Source organism: Girardinichthys multiradiatus, chromosome 18 (genome assembly GCF_021462225.1).
Source record: "Girardinichthys multiradiatus isolate DD_20200921_A chromosome 18, DD_fGirMul_XY1, whole genome shotgun sequence".
Classification (NCBI taxonomy): Eukaryota; Metazoa; Chordata; class Actinopteri; order Cyprinodontiformes; family Goodeidae; genus Girardinichthys; species Girardinichthys multiradiatus.
In genome coordinates this window covers 14,640,879-14,663,639 of record NC_061810.1, presented here as the reverse complement: position 1 = coordinate 14,663,639, position 22,761 = coordinate 14,640,879, and the positions used below count along the sequence as shown (strand labels likewise).

Below are 22,761 nucleotides of genomic sequence, written 5' to 3'. Positions count from 1 at the left end.
CTCCTGAGATGAGATCCAAATTAAACATTTTGGCCTGCATGTAAAAAGCAACAAATGGTGTAAAGCTACAAGTGTGCATCCTTTTGTTCACTTTATTTACATAGTAACACATAATGGCAGGAGCATCATGCTGTGGGGATGCTTGTCTTCTGCAGGGTCAGAGAAGCTCGTCAAAGTTGATAGAATAGCGGATAGAGTTAAAAACAGGGCAGCCCTAGAGAAAAAACATGTAAGAGGCTGGAATGACGCCAAACAAACACTCAGAGCTACAACTTAGAGGTACTCAATACAAATGACTGCCACACTTTTCAGATTATTATTTGTAAGAAATAAAATAAAAAAAAACTAACATTTATCCTTTCTTCTACTTTGGAATTATTCACTATATTGTGTTGGTCCATCACATGAAATCCCAAAGCTTACATTGAGATTTGTGGCTGTAAAGAGACAGTGTGGAAAAATAATTCAGTCAATGCCTTCAGTTGTTGAATATCTTCACAGGAGTGACTTATTTTAACCCTCAGCAGACCTTTAAACTCAAAAGATGCTATTCTTTGGTTTTTATTTTTAAAGGGTAAATTTCTGGATTTCTGTCTTCTGTCTCCTTTCTGATGACAGCAGGCCCAAACTCTTTGCCCGATCCTGCTGTGTTATGCAACCTAACCTGCTGGGAGGACACCTGCCAGCCATGCCACCCCTTCCTGCCAGTGGATGCTGTTTGGCATTTTAAAATGGGTGGAGTTAAAAACAAAGCTAAGCAGCTGGAGCCACTGAGTAATGCCAGCCTGTAAGGGGGGGAGCAGTGAAGCCTGGGCCAGCCACATCAAATAAGGATATGTCACAGGAAGTCCTCCTGAGCAGAACATTTCCCCTGCTTCCCTGCATGTAAATGCACCTGTAGAGACAATGTCAAGGTGTGTGTGTGTGTGTGTGTATGTGTGTGTGTCTGAATTCATCTGACATAATCCTTAATATTTATTATAACTGTAGTTGTAGTGGACTGATTAAATGTTTTGTGATTTTAACGCTACTAAAATGACAATAATAACAGCTAAAGGCAATAAAGAGTATAGGCAAAAAAAACATACAAACTTCCCTTTTGCAGCATCAGCAGAAGGACTTTTGATAATTCCAAGCACCACAGAGTTTTAGATTTCTGAAACTATAAATAAATACATTGTTTCCTCTTGCTTGCTTAGCCAGGAAGTCTTTTGCTTCTTAAAGAAAGGAAAATTTGAAGTTTGACAAAGTACGTCTTTGTGTGCAAATAAATTATTTTATACAGCAGTGACTTGTTTTAGTTACTCGCTACAATCCTCACGTGTTCCCAGGTGCAATAGATGCTATGATTTGTTCATTGCTGGCTAAGAAATGATGAAATCAATGCAATACTAAAAGTGAGAATGAAAGGAAGATGGGAGGAGCTTGCAGAGCCTTGTCATCTTGAAACCACGAACATCAATGTTAGGTGGTCCAACACTTAGGAGCACATAATTATAAAGTAGGAATAAAAGGATAAATAGTTTTCCACATTGTTCTAACACTAAAAATCTAAAAAGTGTGGTCTGCTTGTGTATTTAAAACCCCTGAGGCAATACTGTATAAAGTGACCTTTCACTGCATTACAGCTTCAGGCCTTTTCGAGGATTTCTCCACCAGTTTTGAACATCCAGAATTTTGCCTGTTCACTTTGCAAAATAGCCCAAGCTCGGTTTGACTGGATGAAGAGCATCTTTGAAGATCATTAAAACTCTTGCCACAGATTCTCATTTGGATTGGGTCTACACTTTGACTGGTCCATTCTAACGCATGAATTTGCTTTGAACTAAACCTTTGCTACTGTAGCTCTGGCTGTATGTTTAGTATTTATTTCACTGTCCTGCTGTGAGATTCATCTCTCCCCCAATCTCAAGTTATTTCCAGCTTTGATTAGTTTTCTTTAAGGATTTCCCTGTATTCTTTCTATCAACTCTGACCAACTTCCCCTTTCCTCCTGCTGAAAAGCATCCCCACAGCATAATGCTGCCACCACCATGTTTCACTATGGAGATCGTGTGTTTAAGGTGATGTGCAGTGTTAATTTTTAAACAGAATTAGCATTTTGCTGGTATGACAAAAAGTTACTTTTGGTCTTATCTGACCAGTGCACCTTCTGAAAGCCTTGTCCCCTTCATCATTGCCAACTGCTAATGGGACTTTTGTTATGGCTTTCTTTTTGTCACCCTTATAATACAGGCAAGAGTTGTGGACTGTGTGACAAACAGTTATCCTGTCAACTGGGCCCCTCTAATAAGATCATTAACACCATTAACAGCGTTTCAGTCGAGATTTAGTAGAATTTGGAAGAGAGGACCAGGTTTAATTGCCAGAGCTTAAAGCAAGCACGGTTGATGGGTTATTATTTGCTTATTTGTAAACAAACCAAACTCAGACACAAAGAAAAGATGAAATTCACAGGTTCAGATCGTAACTATGTCAACACAACCAACCAACAATGATACTTATTCTTTGCACTTTTACAAAGTAAACTTGACGATTCCTTAAAATCTTAAAGTTCAATTTTAAACAACTTAAAATCTTTTAATTTATCAATGCTGAAGCTGTCAAATCAAATGTAATAGTATGCTCATGCTTAATGAATAAATATAAAAAGTTAAGCTGTATGGTCTGTGTTAAAATTCAAGCATTTATGGTAGGCCCCTGAAGGTTTGACGGTCTTAAGCAGCGGACTAGTATGCTTACGCGTTGGGTCGGCCCTGATGGTACCTCCAATTCAATGACATTCACAAGATATAAAGACTCGAAGACAGCATGAGCAAAGTAAATTTGCAAAATGTTCTTGTGTTCTTCATTTTGTATCATCCACAGGAGAAATCAGTTCGCAGTTTAAATGAATATAAATCAAGACATGCAAGAAGCCAACCACCTCCATCAGATGTTTCCCTTTCTAGACTTATCCCTGCTCTTATTATTTCCTTGGAGATGAATTTGAAGGGTTGTCAGGGTGACTCCACAGATCAGTGCTTCTTTTAATTTTACTAAAGTGTGTCTGTATCTGCAAATAAATACTTTCACCCACCAGACATTTGTCATTTTCCTAATTGGTCAGAACCATCTTCACCTTTTTTCTCTTTTACCATGAAAGATTTTTTTGCTGGCAGAGAAACTATGCAAACTATGGTAAGTCAGTGCAATACTAAAAAGTCTTTGGAGTCTTATGAGTGCAGCTTCCCATTTTTGGAGAGAGTGTAAAGCAGTGAAGATTTCAAAATCCAAACAGGGAACACATTACTCTTAAAGACAGGACAATATTTTTCCAGTTGTGTTTACTGCATAAAACCTGTAAAACTGTAAAAGCAAGAGACAAAAGCAAATATCTGCTGTTCCTTTTTTAATCCATGTATTATTTAATGATCTATTGCATTTATTCCATGTTACTGGAGCATTTGAATACAACCCACCAGTACAGTGGAGCTAACAGAACAAAGAGGAGGTGATACATGTTCCAGATATAACCGTCATTAAACTGGTGGTGTCTCTGCTACAAATATCAGTCCATCAGTTTTTCTAAGTGAGCTATCTAGTGCATGTCAGGAGTCTAAATGACCACAAACTTTGATTGGTCAAAAAGCATTTGCAACTAAGTATCCAATATTGATGCAGTACTTTTATTTCACACAAATTTCCTGCAAGTATGAATCTTTTTCTATAGCACATACAACTAAATTTAAAACTGTTGTTTGGTATTTTGTTTGGAGCAGACACTATAAAAAGAGCATTGTATTGTTAAATGAACCAAAGACATGAGCAGGTCTCTTGCAGGTAGAACATGTCTCCCTAAAACTCAGATGTACAACTCTCCATCAGATATGCTGATATGCCAAACATGCAAAAGGACCTGACCTGCGTACTAAAGCAGATGCAAGCTTTTGCGCATTTTACTGAAAAAAGACTGGTGGGGTTCTCTAGTATTTGAATGTGTATTGAACCTGATCTCCATTCATCAGAAAATAAATCAGAATCAAAATTAGCTTCATTAGCCAAGATTGTGAGCACAAGCAAATAATTTAACTTTGGTTTCAAGCACTCACAAACATTTAGTACAAAAATATATACTCTTCAGAGGAAATACAATAAGGATAAAAGGGGCAGTATGTACATATATGTATATGTACAGCCATTTGTTTGTAAAGAAAGAGGAAAAAAAGAAAGGCAGGTTGTGATAGTGCAAATGTGCTTATTTTGTTTCACAGCAGCTTTCTGTAGAGTTACCATTCAGTTTCTTCCAAGTATCAGAAGGTTTCAGGCTAAACTCTGGATAAAGAGGTAAACTGTGGATACTCCAACTGAGGAAAACTGTGAAATACTGTGGAGGCTCATCATACACATTATACACAGACCTGTTCAATAACTTAAAATATTGTTGAAAAGTTTAATTATTTCAGCAACTTAGCTCATTTGAAACACATTAGACATATATAAATTAGCTGCGCACAAACTGTCGTTTATAAGTCTTATAAGTCTAATGAAAATACGACCTTTAAGATTAGAATGTTACAGCAGACAAATAAAAAAAACAATTTACAACTAAACAAAGTAACATTTTATCAGTTTAATAAAAGGAAAGAGATTGGATTCAGGATATGCTGTAATTAATTTTCAGTTATCTGAAATAAAAATTGGAACGTTTTGTTGATGTTACGTAAGATAATGTTCATGTTTTCCCCTCCAAATATGAGCAAGGTTTGCTCAGAAGATAGTAATAAAATTCCTTCTGACAGACTTGTGTGTTGCGTTCAAAACCATCAGAGGTCTGAGCAACAAACCCATATCAACTCAGTTCAACCGGTATTATGTCCTATTTTCTCTTCATCGGTTTAAGAATTGTGTTAGCGATGAAAACAAACTATTTTTTGAATAATTTAAAACAATCCATAATGGAATATATCTGGGGGGTTTTTCGAGCAACATATAGAGTTATAATGTGCGTGGCTGTGTAGTAGTCTGATTACCGTGTATTTTACACGCGCCGTGAAGGCGCAGAGCTGGAATAAAGTCATCCCGGTGACGCTCCCTCACTGTTACACCACGGCTGGTGAGAAAAGAGGCCGACTCACTCTCCTCCCACCCATTAGTACAGTGAACCACTCAGGCGGTGGACAGGACGTATCCCTGCCTGCTCAAACCCACGGGGAGAGGGAGACACGCAGGACCCAGTCTAGGACGTCTTTTCGCTTGATCCGAAACCATTCAGTCAGCTCGGTGCTTTCTCCTGTGTTTTCGTTGAAAAACTTCGGCTCAGTCAGCATTTTACCGGCATCTCTCCCCGCCTGTATCTCAAACTGTGTCCCCGTTTGGGCTTGTCGGAGAGCTCAACTTTTCCCGAGCGGACGGAAAACAAATGAAAGTGTCCTCAGACAGACAGGTGAGTGTGGGCTAACTGAAACTGTCTTTCTGGCAGGTTTATAATATTTCTCCTCTTTTTCTAACCCTAACCCTAACCCTGTCTTTTTCTAATAACACGCTACATCAACATACGTGTGTAGCCCTGGTAAATTCCTCATAACCATGGTAACGCAGGCTAACATTCCTGTAACTTTACTACGACTGTAAGTCTAACCAGGTGGTTTCAACCTCATAGACCGCAGGCATGTTTACACCGTTAACCCTGGCCATTATAGCAGACCTTAAATGCAGGACTTACTGCTCAGTGGTGGAGACATGGACATGGACATCCATAATGGAGGGTCCACTGGAAATGCTTCCCCTTCAAATCCACCCACAAACAGAGCAACCATTCATTGTTCAAGTTGATGACCCTGCCATTTACATGTTTATCATGGATCAGCATTCTACAAACAGCTTCTGCAGAGCTAAATGCATTCAGTTTATGCAATGTTACGTCACAGGAGGTGATTGCAGGAACTTAAAGGTCCAGGTATGGACTGGTAACCAGTTTCATGCCACACCAAGGTTTTAATAACTTACACTTTTAAGAACCGGGAAAAGTTTTTGTCATCCCTCTTTTGTGGTTTAAAGTAGAGAATCGCGGAGCGTTTGAGTGTTGCTGCACATTGCCTTTGAGCTGGCTGAAAAAAAAAAAAAAAAAGCTTGGTTTGAACTTTTTTCCACTGTCACAAAAACAGGAAGTCATAATGTAGAAAGTGAAGGACCGCCAGTCATCCCATTTTCTATGGTAACACTGTTTTCACATTACAGTCGCGACGCACATTACACCTTTGAAGAACACATCAAAGAAATAATACTCTGCACAGTAACTACTTGAAATGTACTTTATGTAAGAGTTGTTTGTTGTATATTTCTGCATAAGTTTGTGTACCAGAATCAAAATGTAATAGATGTCAAACTATTTGAGCACTGGTAGGAATAATTTCTGGTTTTCTATTTTGAATAAAAGCAGTGCGATCATTTTTCTATATTATTGTTCTAAATTGTTATGTAAAAACTGTGGCTCCATGGTGTTTTTACTCAAGGTTATCATGCCAGGATGATCTCTTACCGGCCCACAACTACTTCGCTCCAGTGTCTAACCATTAAACCTCCCGTTTGTGGAATATCACTCCGCCAGGGTTCCACTAACTGCTTCGCCCTCAGTAAAAGTAGCAAAGGCTTGTTTGTTTTCATGTAGAGCTTCAGCGGATGGCAACGTTATCATACGTTACAAATCATCCTGACGGGACTTCTTTAGAGGTTCAAACGTGTTTAGTCGAAAGATCTCTTGGTCAGGACAAAGGTGTGTCAGGACATCAAAATTTATGATAATTTATGATGAACATTTTTTTTTTTTTTCATGTCAGGTAATTAATCAGATGGGTTGTAGTGAAAATTGATGAGTGTGCGTGTGTTATATATATATATATAAAGTAAACATTTCTCTGTCCATTTGCATTGTTACAGCTGCGTCTGAACCACTCAGGAAATGATCCAGAGATGTAAAACACACGAGGATGGCTTGTTATGAACAGAATAAGGCAACCCCTGAACGGAAAATCAAACTTTTTTGCATTTTTAAAAAACTGTTCTTTCTAAATTGTCCTTTATCTTTCAGTTTTATTATTTAGGTGTCCAAGTACAGGTCCTTCTCAAAATATTAGCATATTGTGATAAAGTTCATTATTTTCCATAATGTCATGATGAAAATTTAACATTCATATATTTTACATTCATTGCACACTAACTGAAATATTTCAGGTCTTTTATTGTCTTAATACAGATGATTGTGGCATACAGCTCATAAAAACCCAAAATTCCTATCTCACAAAATTAGCATATTTCATCCGACCAATAAAAGAAAAGTGTTTTTAATACAAAAAACGTCAACCTTCAAATAATCATGTACAGTTATGCACTCAATACTTGGTCGGGAATCCTTTTGCAGAAATGACTGCTTCAATGCGGCGTGGCATGGAGGCAATCAGCCTGTGGCACTGCTGAGGTCTTATGGAGGCCCAGGATGCTTCGATAGCGGCCTTTAGCTCATCCAGAGTGTTGGGTCTTGAGTCTCTCAACGTTCTCTTCACAATATCCCACAGATTCTCTATGGGGTTCAGGTTAGGAGAGTTGGCAGGCCAATTGAGCACAGTGATACCATGGTCAGTAAACCATTTACCAGTGGTTTTGGCACTGTGAGCAGGTGCCAGGTCGTGCTGAAAAATGAAATCTTCATCTCCATAAAGCTTTTCAGCAGATGGAAGCATGAAGTGCTCCAAAATCTCCTGATAGCTAGCTGCATTGACCCTGCCCTTGATAAAACACAGTGGACCAACACCAGCAGCTGACACGGCACCCCAGACCATCACTGACTGTGGGTACTTGACACTGGACTTGAGGCATTTTGGCATTTCCTTCTCCCCAGTCTTCCTCCAGACTCTGGCACCTTGATTTCCAAATGACATGCAGAATTTGCTTTCATCCGAAAAAAGTACTTTGGACCACTGAGCAACAGTCCAGTGCTGCTTCTCTGTATCCCAGGTCAGGCGCTTCTTCCGCTGTTTCTGGTTCAAACGTGGCTTGACCTGGGGAATGCGGCACCTGTAGCCCATTCCCTGCACACGCCTGTGCACGGTGGCTCTGGATGTTTCTACTCCAGACTCAGTCCACTGCTTCCGCAGGTCCCCCAAGGTTTGGAATCGGCCCTTCTCCACAATCTTCCTCAGGGTCCGGTCACCTCTTCTCGTTGTGCAGCGTTTTCTGCCACACTTTTTCCTTCCCACAGACTTCCCACTGAGGTGCCTTGATACAGCACTCTGGGAACAGCCTATTTGTTCAGAAATTTCTTTCTGTGTCTTACCCTCTTGCTTGAGGGTGTCAATAGTGGCCTTCTGGACAGCAGTTAGGTCGGGAGTCTTACCCATGATTGGAGTTTTGAGTGATGAACCAGGCTGGGAGTTTTAAAGGCCTCAGGAATCTTTTGCAGGTGTTTAGAGTTAACTCGTTGATTCAGATGATTAGGTTCATAGCTCGTTTAGAGACCCTTTTAATGATATGCTAATTTTGTGAGATAGGAATTTTGGGTTTTCATGAGGTGTATGCCAAAATCATCCGTATTAAGACAATAAAAGACCTGAAATATTTCAGTTAGTGTGCAATGAATCTAAAATATATGAATGTTAAATTTTCATCATTACATTATGGAAAATAATGAACTTTATCACAATATGCTAATATTTTGAGAAGGACCTGTATTTGATTTGAAGAGTCTGAGTACTGCAATTTCCTTGCTGCATTTTTGCACAGATTTCCAGAGATGTTTTTTGCTGAGTTAACAAAACGATTTGCTGCTGATTAAACGTTAAGGTTGTTTAGAGAGCACAGCCATCCAAGCTGTCTCCTTGAGTCCAATACTGATGTTTGGATCTGGAACTACAGGTGTCTCCTTGATCATTACCACATTAGATGCAGGATCCTGTTTTGTTAGCTTAATATACCAGAAGAAACACTCCGGGGTGACCTGTCAGACAAGTGCAAAGCTCCCCAGAGGGAGAATGAGTCAGTTTGTTGTTGTTATTATTGGCTACTCTGGAGCTGTCGGGTCATGTTATGCTGTCTCTGTTAATCACTGATAACCACAAAAATGTCTTGCATGTTTTTTTGCATGTTTCTTTCTGGTGCGACTTTTGAGACAAATGTGGGCAATAAATATCTTAATCAAACTAAAAAGCATGTTGTTCTACTTGCTATAGCAAATACAACTGCATAGTATTTTTCGTTTTGGCTATACCAGAGATAGGGTTGCTATCAGTTGTGGCATACAGGTTTGAACTGGTGCAAAGGAGTGGCTCGGTGTGATTCTGGGAATGACGTTTGCTGGGTTTAAAAGAAAAATAATTTTTTTTTTCATAGTTGTCACGGAAAAAACGGAGGACTGAGACTGTCTGATATGTTTCTGATAACTGGACACGTAAGCCACAGATTAAGCATCGAGGTAACAAAGCTTGCGTATCATAATATGAAAACACTGCTTGGTTGTTTTATGTTGAAACGATATCAACAAGCAGGCAGCAAAAACTGTATAAAACCAGTGGTGTTGCACCTATCAGGGTTTTGTGGCCGATTCCTAATTGATATTTGTAATGCTTTGACCTGCCGAATTTAATATATTTCCAATAACTGTAATTGGCAGAATTCAATAGGCCACATATTTTAAAGAGGAGCTGTGAAGCTGGGTTTTATTTGTTGAAGTAAAAAGACAAAATGAGTACAGAGTAGGCTTTTTAAATTGTCTTTAACATCTGATGTCTAATAACTGATGACATTAGTCTCCTAAACAACTCTGCTCAGCCTTCCTGTCTGCTGACGTTGCACTCCTTATTTAAAGCAGCAGCCTGAAAGCCCAGCAGACACAGCTCTGTAAAAAATACAACTTTCCATTATATAGCTTCAACCATTTCCCCAGACTTCATTTTTAAACAACTCACAGCATGAATGTAACAAAGTTAAAGTTTCTCTCTAACCACTTCCACACTTAAGAGTGTTGTTAATGTAACATATAAGCCCTCAAGTTTGGTACTGAAAATCCTCTGCTTTCACATCGTGTTTGGGGATTTTTCCTGGTATATAAAATGGCGACATGTAAACATCGGAAGGGAAAAGTTTGAAGGTGTTAAATTTTGCTACTTGACAATTTGTGCATTTGTAATTTCAGTTTTTTCGTACCTGACTTTTTAAGGTATGAATAGGAGCTATTTGCTGTTGAATATTTTGTACCTGCCTTTTCAATTCATACCTGCGTTGAGGGACATTTATTTTCTTCTGTTGACATCAAACGATTTAAGTTAGTCAGTCAGTCAGTCATTTTCTACCGCTTATTCCATAGTGGGTCACGGGGTAGCTGGTGCCTATCTCCAGCAGTCTATGGGCAAGAGGCAGGGTATACCCTGGACAGGTCGCCAATTTAACGATTTAAGTTAATTTAGTATAATTTGCTTATAGTCTGTTGTATCCCTGTGCCTCCAGTAAAAAATATCTACCAGCAGCATTGGTAGTACTTACAGAGGTTGGACAATGAAACTGAAAACACCTGGTTTTAGACCACAATAATTTATTAGTATGGTGTAGGGCCTCCTTTTGTGGCCAATACAGCGTCAATTCGTCTTGGGAATGACATATACAAGTCCTGCACAGTGGACAGAGGGATTTTAAGCCATTCTTGCAGGATAGTGGCCAGGTCACTACGTGATACTGGTGGAGGAAAACGTTTCCTGACTTGGGCAGCCGTGGTTTTATGTTATTTGGATACAATCCGGGTTAGCACCCGAACATCCCTTTCAGACAGCTTCCTCTTACGTCCACAGTTAATCCTGTTGGATGTGCTTCGTCCTTCTTGGTGGTATGCTGACATTACCCTGGATACCGTGGCTCTTGATACATCACAAAGACTTGCTGTCTTGGTCACAGATGCACCAGCAAGATGTGCACCAACAATTTGTCCTCTTTTGAACTCTGGTATGTCACCCATAATGTTGTGTGCATTTCAATATTTTGAGCAAAACTGTGCTCTTACCCTGCTAATTGAACCTTCACACTCTGCTCTTACTGGTGCAATGTGCAATCAATGAAGACTGGCTACCAGGCTGGTCCAATTTAGCCATGAAACCTCCCACCCTAAAATGACAGGTGTTTCAGTTTCACTGTCCAACCCTTGTATTTTAGTGCTGATTGGCCTTGTTTTATAAGAGTCGGCGGACCCAATTCAGGGTCAGAACCACAATCAGTTAAAATCAGGTGTAATATAAAATTTTGAAACAACATCCAGTTCAGTTATCTGCATTTCAGCATTTCTAAGATAATTTATCGCCAGTATTCATCAAATTATTTAACCACCAAGTAAATTACAGTGTTTCGCAGTGACTAAACTAATAGGTACAAAATGGTTTGTTTCAAGGTGTAAATGGCAGGGCATTGGTACCAGTTGGCAAAGGGTTAAATTCTTTTGGGGCCATTAAATGTGACATTTACTTGTTATTTTCCCAACCCCCCAGTAGCAGCCAGATCCTAGTGAAATGTTTTTCCACTCGGCGGATGTGTCAAAGCAGCAACACCTCGAACAGTGGTTTAAGTACATAACTATACTCCGTCTACTCGAGAATTAGGTGCCATTTGACATACTTTTGTATACAGTTGTCTAACAAACGGGGGTTTCCTTGCCTATGGGATGACGACTAGTTGCTCCAGCTCTGGATTGCCATAAAGTCAATAGGCAACACATCCCTGCCCCTCCAGCCCAGAGTAGGTCACAGCTCTGCATCTCCAGTGTGATGCAACCACATCCACTTCTGTCTTCAGCATATTCTTTCAAATGGCAGATCCTGTTGCTGATGACTTTGTTAAAGGACAGCCTGATCTAAGGGTTGTTCGGAGACTTGATAATACGATTGTTTCTCTACCTTTGCCTGTTTGCACCAGTTAACATTCCACAGCTAAATGGTGGTAATTTTACTCCCAGAGGAACAGTGGAGGGTTTGCTTTGGCATCTTTGTTAGTTTGCAACTTGAGCTCATTTCAAAGGAATGCACTTAATAAAACTGAGCGGGAGTGTAGTTATTTTGTCAATGATGGACTTAACTTTTTAAAAGAAAGTTCATCATTTTTTTTTTTTTATTATATCATGAAATTGCTGGTTTTTGTTCTGTTCCTCCCATGCTCTCAGGGTCATACTGAAGCCATACAATAATGAATCTGTTTAAAATGGCCAAATTCTTGTTTAGGGGGAAGCTTGATTGCTTGCTCAGAAGGCAGCGCTGATTATGGTGGCACCCACGTGTCTGTCCTTGCTTTCCAAGTCCAGCCTGCAGTCACGGTGTAGGACAGAGATGAGTGTGATGTCAACACACAGATGGTGGTGCATGGCCCTCATGCAGACGTACAGATGGCACCTTTTTGTTTTTTCTAGATATGCTTGTCCAAACAATGTTTCGTTCCTTCTGGCCTGAGGAGAAAAAAACAGAAGGAACTAATGTGAGAGGGTGAATTGGTCAGTTTATCCATGATGAGACATCAGAATTTTCTCACATCATCTCTGCAGGTCATGGATGTTTGAATCATGGGAGAAAAATAAAAATCAGAATTCAGGCAGACTGATGTTTATTATGAGGTGATTGGTACATGTAATATCAGGACTCCCTGCTAAGGCTCATGTTACTTTTCACTAACCAAATATGTACCTCTTCGAGGTAATCGTACATACCTCTCCAGTATGGCGGACATATGGGACAACAGAAAGACAACATTGACACAACAAAGAAAACAGGGCCCCGTTTCTATCATTATTTTGATAAAGTGCTGATCTGTCCTGCACCTTGGTTATCAACTGCCCTCAGGTTGCATGACAAAAGGTTTTGTGTTAAACAGATGAAAAAAGCATGCACAGTGATGGAGGGGCTACAGAGACTTTCTGTGAAAATAAATCAACAGAAGGCTACATACTTCCTCCTTTCTGTGGTTTCTTTAGAGATGCACATCAACATTGTCACATTTGCCTATGAAAGCAACGACACTGGATAAAGTAACTATTGATTTAACTATCTAAACAGGCACACTACCAGTCAAAAGTTTAGACACGCCTTTGTCATTCAATGGCTTTTTTTGAATTATTTTCTTTATTCCTTCAAACATTGTGGAAACATACTGAAGACATCAAAACTAAAAGGCAAAAAGCATGGAATTATGTAGGAGACAAAAAATTGAGAAAAAACTCTAAACATCTTTTTATAATAAATATAGGTAGGAATAAAAGTAAACACAAACCATTGAATGAGAAGGTGTGTCCAAACGTTCTGCTGGTGGTGTATATTTCGTACATTGGTTGGGTATTTGCATTTAAGATGACCCACCATTTTAGGTCGTGTATAATTAGTTAGCTGCCTCAATATTGGTATAAGACTTATTTTATTGTTATAATACCTGAATCTGTCTGCAGTGCGTTGCTAGGTTGAGTGTTGGAGGTGAAGGAATGCCGGTTGCAACACTGACGCAGCGTGTCAAAGATGGGGCTCTCTGTTACTTCTACACCATGAATCCAGAGGCGTTTAATCATGTTGACCCTTCTTCGCATTATATAATCTTATTGTAAATGCTGCATTGAGCTGACTCATCATTTCTTTTATTAAAGTTAAGCCACACTTTCGATCTCCACCACATACCATCCATGATTGTGCTCACATTTTTTGCGTATGCCTCTTTGTTGGTGTTCAGCGGCTTCCTCTGATCAGCAGGCTAGATATCGAAACGAGGAATCAAATTTTAAAAAAACAGATGTGAAACTGGAAAAAAAAAAGTTCAAAACTACTTTTCAGATTCAAGTTTTTTTTTTCGAACTTGCAGATTTTTTTTTCGGCTTCAAACGAGATCACATATCTATAGAATATCGATGATGTATTACAGATAATTCCATTTCCCATGGTCCCTGAATGCAACAGCTGGGAATATGTTGTTCAGCCGCTGTGTCGAGCTGTCATTCATGATTCCACACCCCTGTGATCTGAGGCCCCGCCCCCCACGCCAAAACAGGGCCAAAAGTTTGAAGCCGAAAAAAAAATCTGCAAGTTCGGAAAAAAAACTTGAATCTGAAAAGTAGTTTTGAACTTTTTTTTTTCCAGTTGCAAAACTTTTTTTCCAGTTTTCAAATTTTTTGGGGGGAGGTTCAAAATAATTTTTCAAGTTCAAATGTTTTTCTTTTGAACAAACTTTTTTTTTCAGGTTCAATTTTTTTCTTTTGAACAAACTTTTATTTTTCCTGTTCAAATTTTTCCGGGAGAATTGAAATGTTAGTCCCAGTTCCAGTCGATTCTCCAGACCCGTTGCCCAACCCTAGTTAGGAGCAATATGCTGTGGTGCATAATGGGATAATCTCCCTGTTACATTTAAACCTACTTCCTCTATCAAGGGGCAATCAGCACATTTTTCTTTTCAGGTCAACATTTGTAACGTTTAAATATAGGGTTAATGCAAATGAGTTTGTATGTGTTACAGTACTTAGAAGGTCATCCAGAATTTGAATTGACAGGTCAGACACCAGAACTAGACTTTAGTATTTCCCAGACAAAGCCTTATCGGTTCATCTCTATCCATGTTCCGAAGAAATGCATGGGAGTTTAACATTTGGTGTTAAGTATGTGCCATTAATACAGACACATTGTTTCTCTTTACTATTACCTGCATGTGCCTCTTTGTGAACAGGTTGGTGAAATAATTGCTATATTGTACTGCTGCAGTGAAATGGAAAAAAGCTGGCCTGACAGGTGATAGAGCACCAAGGCTTAAAGCTTAGCTGTTCTTATTATCAAAGCCTTAACAAACAGTTTGAAGGAACATCAGATCCAGAAGGTCTGACCTCAGATACTTTAAAACCTCTTCATATAAGGTAGGCATGTTGGTGCACAGTTTTACACCTGATCTGGGTTGTAGCAACGAGTTGGTTTAAAAAAGGAAGGAAAAATTAAGGAAAAGTGATTACAGCCAGTGCCATTACTTTAGCTGATTATGATGGCATGAGCCCCTTGTCTCAAACACACGGCTATTTAGAGACTGTCAAAACAGCTCGGCCAGAAATGCTTCATTTAAGCATGCAGCGTCCTGATGCCACATAGGGTTTACAAAAGTACCCGGCATAAAATAATCAGCTGGTGACAGCAGCATTACTGGTTGTGCCCACACAGCCGGTTCTGTCACCTCTTCCCTTGGCGACTCAGAAGTGGAACATCAGCTTGAACGACCACATGTTGGGTTGGTTGTTTCATACTGTACATCCCAGGACAGCAAGATGGTATCCCAGACCCAGCAGATGCTCTATTTAGCTGCTGCGTTACAGCTATTGTTTTTTTCTGTTTTTATATGGCTGCTGTAGCAACATACCTCAGCCGGTGGCCGGGTCTGTCAGCCCTTTGTCCGTTCCAGTACTTTAATCCAAACTGAGCATCTGCCATGAAATATAATGAAGACAATCGCGTTGCTTAAAGAATGAGTCCTGGTAGTTTTACTGATTCATATTACCGCCTCCATAATACTGACATTTATTAAACATTTGAAAAGAAGAACTGTTAGACAGATGTGCCTGAACTTTGATTAAAAGCTTTAAGTACAGTGTAATGGAAATTCTTTTATTAAGTGCTCTAAAGTGTATGACCTTTAGGTTACCTCACTCCTCAAAACATCTGTGTTAGAGGAGGAAGCTGTAAAGTCATTATCAGAAGTTTAATGGTTAAAACCCATCATTTAGGGTGATGTCTCAGGAAGAGCAGATGGGTCTGTTCCTAGATAACCTTGTCACCTCTGAACCCGAGAAGGGTCTAGGCCATAAAACACAGACTCTTTGAAGTTGAGATAACACTGTCATGTTTGGTATAAATACTGTGTGTAAATGTTGATCGGGGCTCTGCTTCACTGACTAACCTCAGTGACAGGGTCTTCAAACGCTTAATGCCTTTGAATAAAACTTATAAAGACAAAGTCTGGATTTTCTCTTGTTGTGAGTCAACTTCTCTCCACTTTGATAAGAAAATTCCATTACAACAGCTAAAGATTGATTGCATTAATTTGGTACAGATAATCGGAAGTCGCGAATTTTATATAGTCATACTTGGGTTTATTGTGGTGTCCCTAAAGCTCACTGGTGGCATTTTAACAGGCCTTGTGTATTATTTTTTGTTCTTTCCTTCTTTTTTAATCCTTCCTATTTCATCTCCAGAGTGCAGCCAAATCATTGCCTTTATTTGAGACAAATTTCCCCCTCTTCATATCATTAAGAGTTCTGGCATATCCACGTATCGGACCTCCTAACACGGCTCATCTGGAAATAGTAATCTTAACCTTTCATAAACATAATCTGGGGGTCTTCCACCTTTCATTTGACCAATGTTGTCTGAGTAAATTTACTTAGGATGCAAGTCCCATTCTTTCATTGGATGATTTTGAAAAAGCATATTTCTGCAGCATAACTCTTCAACGATGCTGGCAGTTGAGACCACATTTGAAGCGTTTAGACTGTTTGCCCCAGCTCCCTGCTTACTGCATTTAGAATTAAAGATCTTATTGTTTGTTTGAGAGTCATTAAATGGTTAGCACCTTCTCTCGTCTTTTAATGCTGCACACTCTTAAAAGGCCACTGAAGTCAGTCGAGCAGATGGTCCTGGGTGTACCGTAGAGCAGATTACAGGCCAGAGGGAGACCAAGCTTAAATCTTGAGGCTCTCAAATTGAGTCCTTGAAAATCTTCTTTTACTCTCCCTGCAGATTCAGACATCCATAATCACATGCTTTATCCAAGTTGACTAGAAGGCGTTCAGATGTACTATAAATGGAAAAACAGTGTATTTCATTCACTAGGTTATTAGCCCAACCAAACCATTATTAGCTGCCACAGCATTGGCAGATGAAAGGTTTACACTGCCAGCTCCCCGCAGGAAGTCTCAAGGCTCATTTCCTATAAAGTTGCTGTGGGTGATGATGTGTGAAGGTGGCATGTTTTAACATCCGTAGTGGCACCAACAAGCTTTCTGAGTGACATTCTTGCTTGTTTATCTGACGCTGGGCATCAGATCTGCAACCACTATCTGTCTTTCTACTTCTGTTTCCTGTTAGATGATAAATTAGCTGTGGTCAGATAAGTGGGAAATTTGGGTTTTGCTAAAAATGAAACGGCAAAAGTGGTCCAGGTGCATGGAGCTAAATTGGGGCCATAAAGTTTGTTGAAAAGAAAAAAATTCGAACCTGAAAAAAAAAGTTAAATTTTTCAGGTTAAATTTTTTATTTTTATTTTGAACCTCCCCCCAAAAAAATGTGAAAACTGGAAAAAAAAGTTTTGCAACTGAAAAAAAAAACAGATGTGAAACTGGAAAAAAAAAAAATTCAAATCTACTTTTCAGATTCAAGTTTTTTTTTTGAACTTGCAGATTTTTTTTTTCAGCTTCAAACGAGATCACATATATATAGAATATCGATGATGTATTACAGATAATTCCAGTTCCCACGGTCCCTGAGTGCAACAGCTGGGAATATGTTGTTCCAGTTTCACATCTGTTTTTTTTCTGTTGCAAAACTTTTTTTCCAGTTTTCACATTTTTTTGGGGGAGGTTCAAAATAATTTTTCAGGTTCAAATGTTTTTCTTTTGAACAAACGTTATGGCCCCAATTTAGCTCCATACATTTGACCAGTGTGCTTTTTTTTTTTTTTAAATCAGCAGCTGAAAGTAAGAGGGCAATATTTCCACCCATTTACTCTTCTATTGTTTTGGCTGCATTAAAATCTCTTAATGGATTCGTCTTCCCCCTTTTTGTTTAATTGTTATGTTCCTATAATGGAAATAAATAATTGCAGTAATGCAGCTTCCTCTTTCTGCTGTCAGTGTTGATGGACTGTGGCTAAATTAATTTATCTCGGATTATTGGTGACCCATATATTTTCTGATTGATTAGCAGTCAGTCTGAAGAGCAAAGTGTACGACTGTTTGCTGTTCCCTCAACTCTACAAAAAAACTAGAGAGAGAACCCACTCATCCATGAGGGAAACATCTATTTATGCACTCCAGTTCTACTTTGATAAGACCAGTGTTGAGGTCAGTCTTTATCGATGCACTCCAATATAAACTAAATAGATCAAGCATAGCGTTTATGAAAGATTTATGTGGCAAAGTGTAGGGATAAAAAAAAAACAAACAGAAAAATGAGTTTCAGAATCACCTGACTTTAAGGATGCAATTTTCTTTGCATAGAGCACCTTCAGTCAGGGGTACTGTAACTCTAGTTTGTGATATTTTGTTTTTACTTTTTTACAGTTTTCAGCAGACATGTTCACAAAACAAAATCTAAGCACATAAGGAAAGTGTCAAATAGTGTTTGTGGTGTACAATAATAACTATGTTAAAAAAAACATATGTAACTAACGATGTATTTATTTTCTCTTTTTTTTCTTGTTGCTTAAGTACCACTGATTCTTAGAAGGGGAAGTTTTCTCTCTGTTTGCGCCGCTAACCCCATCGTTTGAGATTTGTTTGTTGTGAGACGTGGAGTCACATATGGAAAAGGTCAAATTTTGGCTTTAACCTTGAAGACTTATGTAGCAAATCGCACTGAATCTGTTGGTGACATTTCTTTTTCCCCTTTTACACTTGCTGTTGAATGGCTCTTTGCATACGCCCTCAAACTGACGTGTACACACACACACAGGCACACACACACGCATGCACAAACGTCTTTTATGTTGTCAATAGACCAGTTCAAACGTGCCTTAAGATTTTCAGTTTCCCAGGAAACCGTCTCTGTCTTATACCAAGAATAAATACATAAATAAAAACCTGGAAGGATAGCTTGGGTCTGCATGTGCAAACCTGTGTTTATCCTAACCGTGTTTACATACCATGTTTTCAGTTATGTGTATAGCGTTAAGAAAATCTCAACCAAGCTGGACAACATGCTTTATTCATGTTTATGTCTCCCAAAATGTTTTATAAGATAAATAGTCTGTCAGAAATCATGAAAGCGAAGAGATTAAAGGAGTCTTAACTAGTTTTGAAATGATGATACCCAATTTATAAAAGCTTACATTTACTTAATCTGTTAGTTCTTCACAGAGCCACAGGATTTTATTTTGTAACAAGTGGCAACATGGGATGCTGATGGCTCCAGGTCAGTTTGCCACATCCCCAGTTTGTTCCCCCATTTCACCACTTTATACACCCATACTTCTATTTTCTACCTGTAAACAAACAGTTTTGTAATCATTTATTTCACAATCGCAGATGTGTATTGTTCTTAAAAATTACAAGTTTTGATAAACTGTGCAGAAAAGTAATACATGAATATAAATGCTCAAATCTCACATTTAAGCCGATTTTAAATAATAATGCATGATTTCTTGTAGATTTCTTGTTACTTGCACTGATTGACAGGTTCTAATCCACATTTTAGTATTTTGATGTGTGTCGGGCATGAAGTGTCCCTTTGTGTATGGCTCCTTTTTTGTACCCGACAAGGTCTGTTACAGGACGACTAAAAATGTAAAGTACAAAATGGCAAAAGAGTAAAACAACCAGCAGCTGATGCTGATACCAGAAATGATGTGTGGGTTGCCGTAGATGTTTAATGACTCGATTTAAACTCTTAACAAGATTCTATGCCCGAGTATCAATATCCAGTCATCAAGGGCTCAACTCATCTGAATGAAATAACTGGTTGGTCAGCAGTACTTTGTAGAACCTGGCTGCATGCTGAGGAGACCATGGAGTCATTTGATTCAGGTTTGTTTGACCATGAATACATCTAAAAGTTTCAGGAGACCACTCCTTGAGCACTGGAGTTTTGACAGTCCTCTTCCACCACAGCAGAGGTGTTTCTGGTTGAGCCAACTTCAATGGCCCCGGTGCCGATGCAGCCCATGTTGGGCTTTGTAACCCATGTTGGGCTTTGTAACCCATGTAACACCAATCACATCCCTCATACATTCTGCAGTCTGCACATTTATTCCCTAAGGAAGACTGATAGATCCCTCTGCACAGACCATTTACTTACATTTTATATAATTGTAATTCATTAAGATTTCTTTCTTTTCTTTTTTTCATAACATAATTTGTCTTTTTATTAAAAGTAATAAAATAATAATTATGACTAATGTTGGTAAAATAGCCTGCATTATTACAGCTATAATATAATCCAGAAGATCGGTTTACATTTTGATATACAGACACAAGGAGAGTAAGAGAAAAAAGTGGGTGTGTTCATAATCACACCTTTTAAAATCAGAATTAGCTGTTTCATGTCACAGTATTCGACTGGTTTGGTTATTTTAGTCAAATGTATTTTAGAAGTAAAAGAATAAATTCAAGTAGTGTAACAGGTTGTGTGTGTAGAAATATTTCAGGTGTTTTATTGTCTTAATACGGATGATTTTGGCATACAGCTCATGAAAACCCAAAATTCCTATCTCACAAAATTAGCATATTTCATCCGACCAATAAAAGAAAAGTGTTTTTAATACAAAAAACGTCAACCTTCAAATAATCATGTACAGTTATGCACTCAATACTTGGTCGGGAATCCTTTGGCAGAAATGACTGCTTCAAAGCGGCATGGCATGGAGGCAATCAGCCTGTGGCACTGCTGAGGTCTTATGGAGGCCCAGGATGCTTCGATAGCGGCCTTTAGCTCATCCAGAGTGTTGGGTCTTGAGTCTCTCAACGTTCTCTTCACAATATCCCACAGATTCTCTATGGGGTTCAGGTCAGGAGAGTTGGCAGGCCAATTGAGCACAGTGATACCATGGTCAGTAAACCATTTACCAGTGGTTTTGGCACTGTAAGCAGGTGCCAGGTCGTGCTGAAAAACGAAATGTTCATCTCCATAAAGCTTTTCAGCAGATGGAAGCATGAAGTGCTCCAAAATCTCCTGATAGCTAGCTGCATTGACCCTGCCCTTGATAAAACACAGTGGACCAACACCAGCAGCTGACACGGCACCCCAGACCATTACTGACTGTGGGTACTTGACAATGGACTTCTGGCATTTTGGCATTTCCTTCTCCCCAGTCTTCCTCCAGACTCTGGCACCTTGATTTCCAAATGACATGCAAAATTTGCTTTCATCCGAAAAAAGTACTTTGGACCACTGAGCAACAGTCCAGTGCTGCTTCTCTGTAGCCCAGGTCTGGGGAATGCGGCACCTGTAGCCCATTTCCTGCACACGCCTGTGCACGGTGGCTCTGGATGTTTCTACTCCAGACTCAGTCCACTGCTTCCGCAGGTCCCCCAAGGTCTGGAATCGGCCCTTCTCCACAATCTTCCTCAGAGTCCGGTCACCTCTTCTTGTTGTGCAGCGTTTTCTGCCACACTTTTTCCTTCCCACAGACTTCCCACTGAGGTGCCTTGATACAGCACTCTGGGAACAGCCTATTCGTTCAGAAATGTCTTTCTGTGTCTTACCCTCTTGCTTGAGGGTGTCAATAGTGGCCTTCTGGACAGCAGTCAGGTCGGCAGTCTTACCCATGATTGGGGTTTTGAGTGATGAACCAGGCTGGGAGTTTTAAAGGCCTCAGGAATCTTTTGCAGGTGTTTAGAGTTAACTCGTTGATTCAGATGATTAGGTTCATAGCTTGTTTAGAGACCCTTTTAATGATCTCTTAATTTTGTGAGATAGGAATTTTGGGTTTTCATGAGCTGTATGCCAAACTCATCCGTATTAAGACAATAAAAGACCTGAAATATTTCAGTTAGTGTGCAATGAATCTAAAATATATAAATGTTAAATTTTCATCATGACATTATGGAAAATAATGAACTTAATCAAAATATGCTAATATTTTGAGAAGGACCTGTATTTGATTTGAAGAGTCTGAGTACTGCAATTTCCTTGCTGCATTTTTGCACAGATTTCCAGAGATGTTTTTTGCTGAGTTAACAAAACGATTTGCTGCTGATTAAACGTTAAGGTTGTTAAGACTTCCCACTGAGGTGCCTTGATACAGCACTCTGGGAACAGCCTATTCGTTCAGAAATTTCTTTCTGTGTCTTACCCTCTTGCTTGAGGGTGTCAATAGTGGCCTTCTGGACAGCAGTCAGGTCGGCAGTCTTACCCATGATTGGGGTTTTGAGTGATGAACCAGGCTGGGAGTTTTAAAGGCCTCAGGAATCTTTTGCAGGTGTTTAGAGTTAAATAATGAATAAAATAATGAACTTTATCATAATATGCTAATATTTTGAGAAGGACCTGTATATATATATGCAGGGGTTGGACAATGAAACTGAAACACCTGTCATTTTAGTGTGGGAGGATTCAAGGCTAAATTGGACCAGCCTGGTAGCCAGTCTTCATTGATTGCACATTGCACCAGCAAGAGCAGAGTGTGAAGGTTCAATTAGCAGGGTAAGAGCACAGTTTTGCTCAAAATATTGAAATGCACACAACATAATGGGTGACATACCAGAGTTCAAAAGAGGACAAATTGTTGGTGCACGTCTTGCTGGCACATCTGTGATCAAGACAGCAAGTCTTTGTGATGTATCAAGAGCCATGGTATCCAGGGTAATGTCAGCATACCACCAAGAAGGACGAACCACATCCAACAGGATTAACTGTGGACGCAAGAGGAAGCTGTCTGAAAGGGATGTTCGGGTGCTAACATATAACATAAAACCACGGCTGCCCAAATCACGGCAGAATTAAATGTGCACCTCAACTCTCCTGTTTCCACCAGAACTGTCCATCGGGAGCTCCACAGGGTCAAAATACACGGCCGGGCTGCTATGGCCAAACCTTT

The 22,761-nt window shown here is 39.4% G+C and overlaps 1 protein-coding gene across 5 annotated transcripts in view; it reads left to right on the top strand.

Moving 5' to 3' along the window:
* Window positions 1–5,079: 5,079 nt before the first annotated feature.
* gdpd5b (glycerophosphodiester phosphodiesterase domain containing 5b) overlaps window positions 5,080–22,761 on the top strand; it is a 56,662-nt gene continuing 38,980 nt past the window's right edge. For 2 of the 5 annotated variants that reach the window (XR_007042238.1, XM_047390689.1), the window contains exon 1: window positions 5,082–5,425. The gene's annotated coding sequence lies outside the window, so the exon portion shown is untranslated. Of the gene's footprint in view, window positions 5,426–22,761 lie in introns of all 5 variants that reach the window. The other 3 variants (XR_007042237.1, XM_047390691.1, XM_047390690.1) reach the window with 3 other exon arrangements.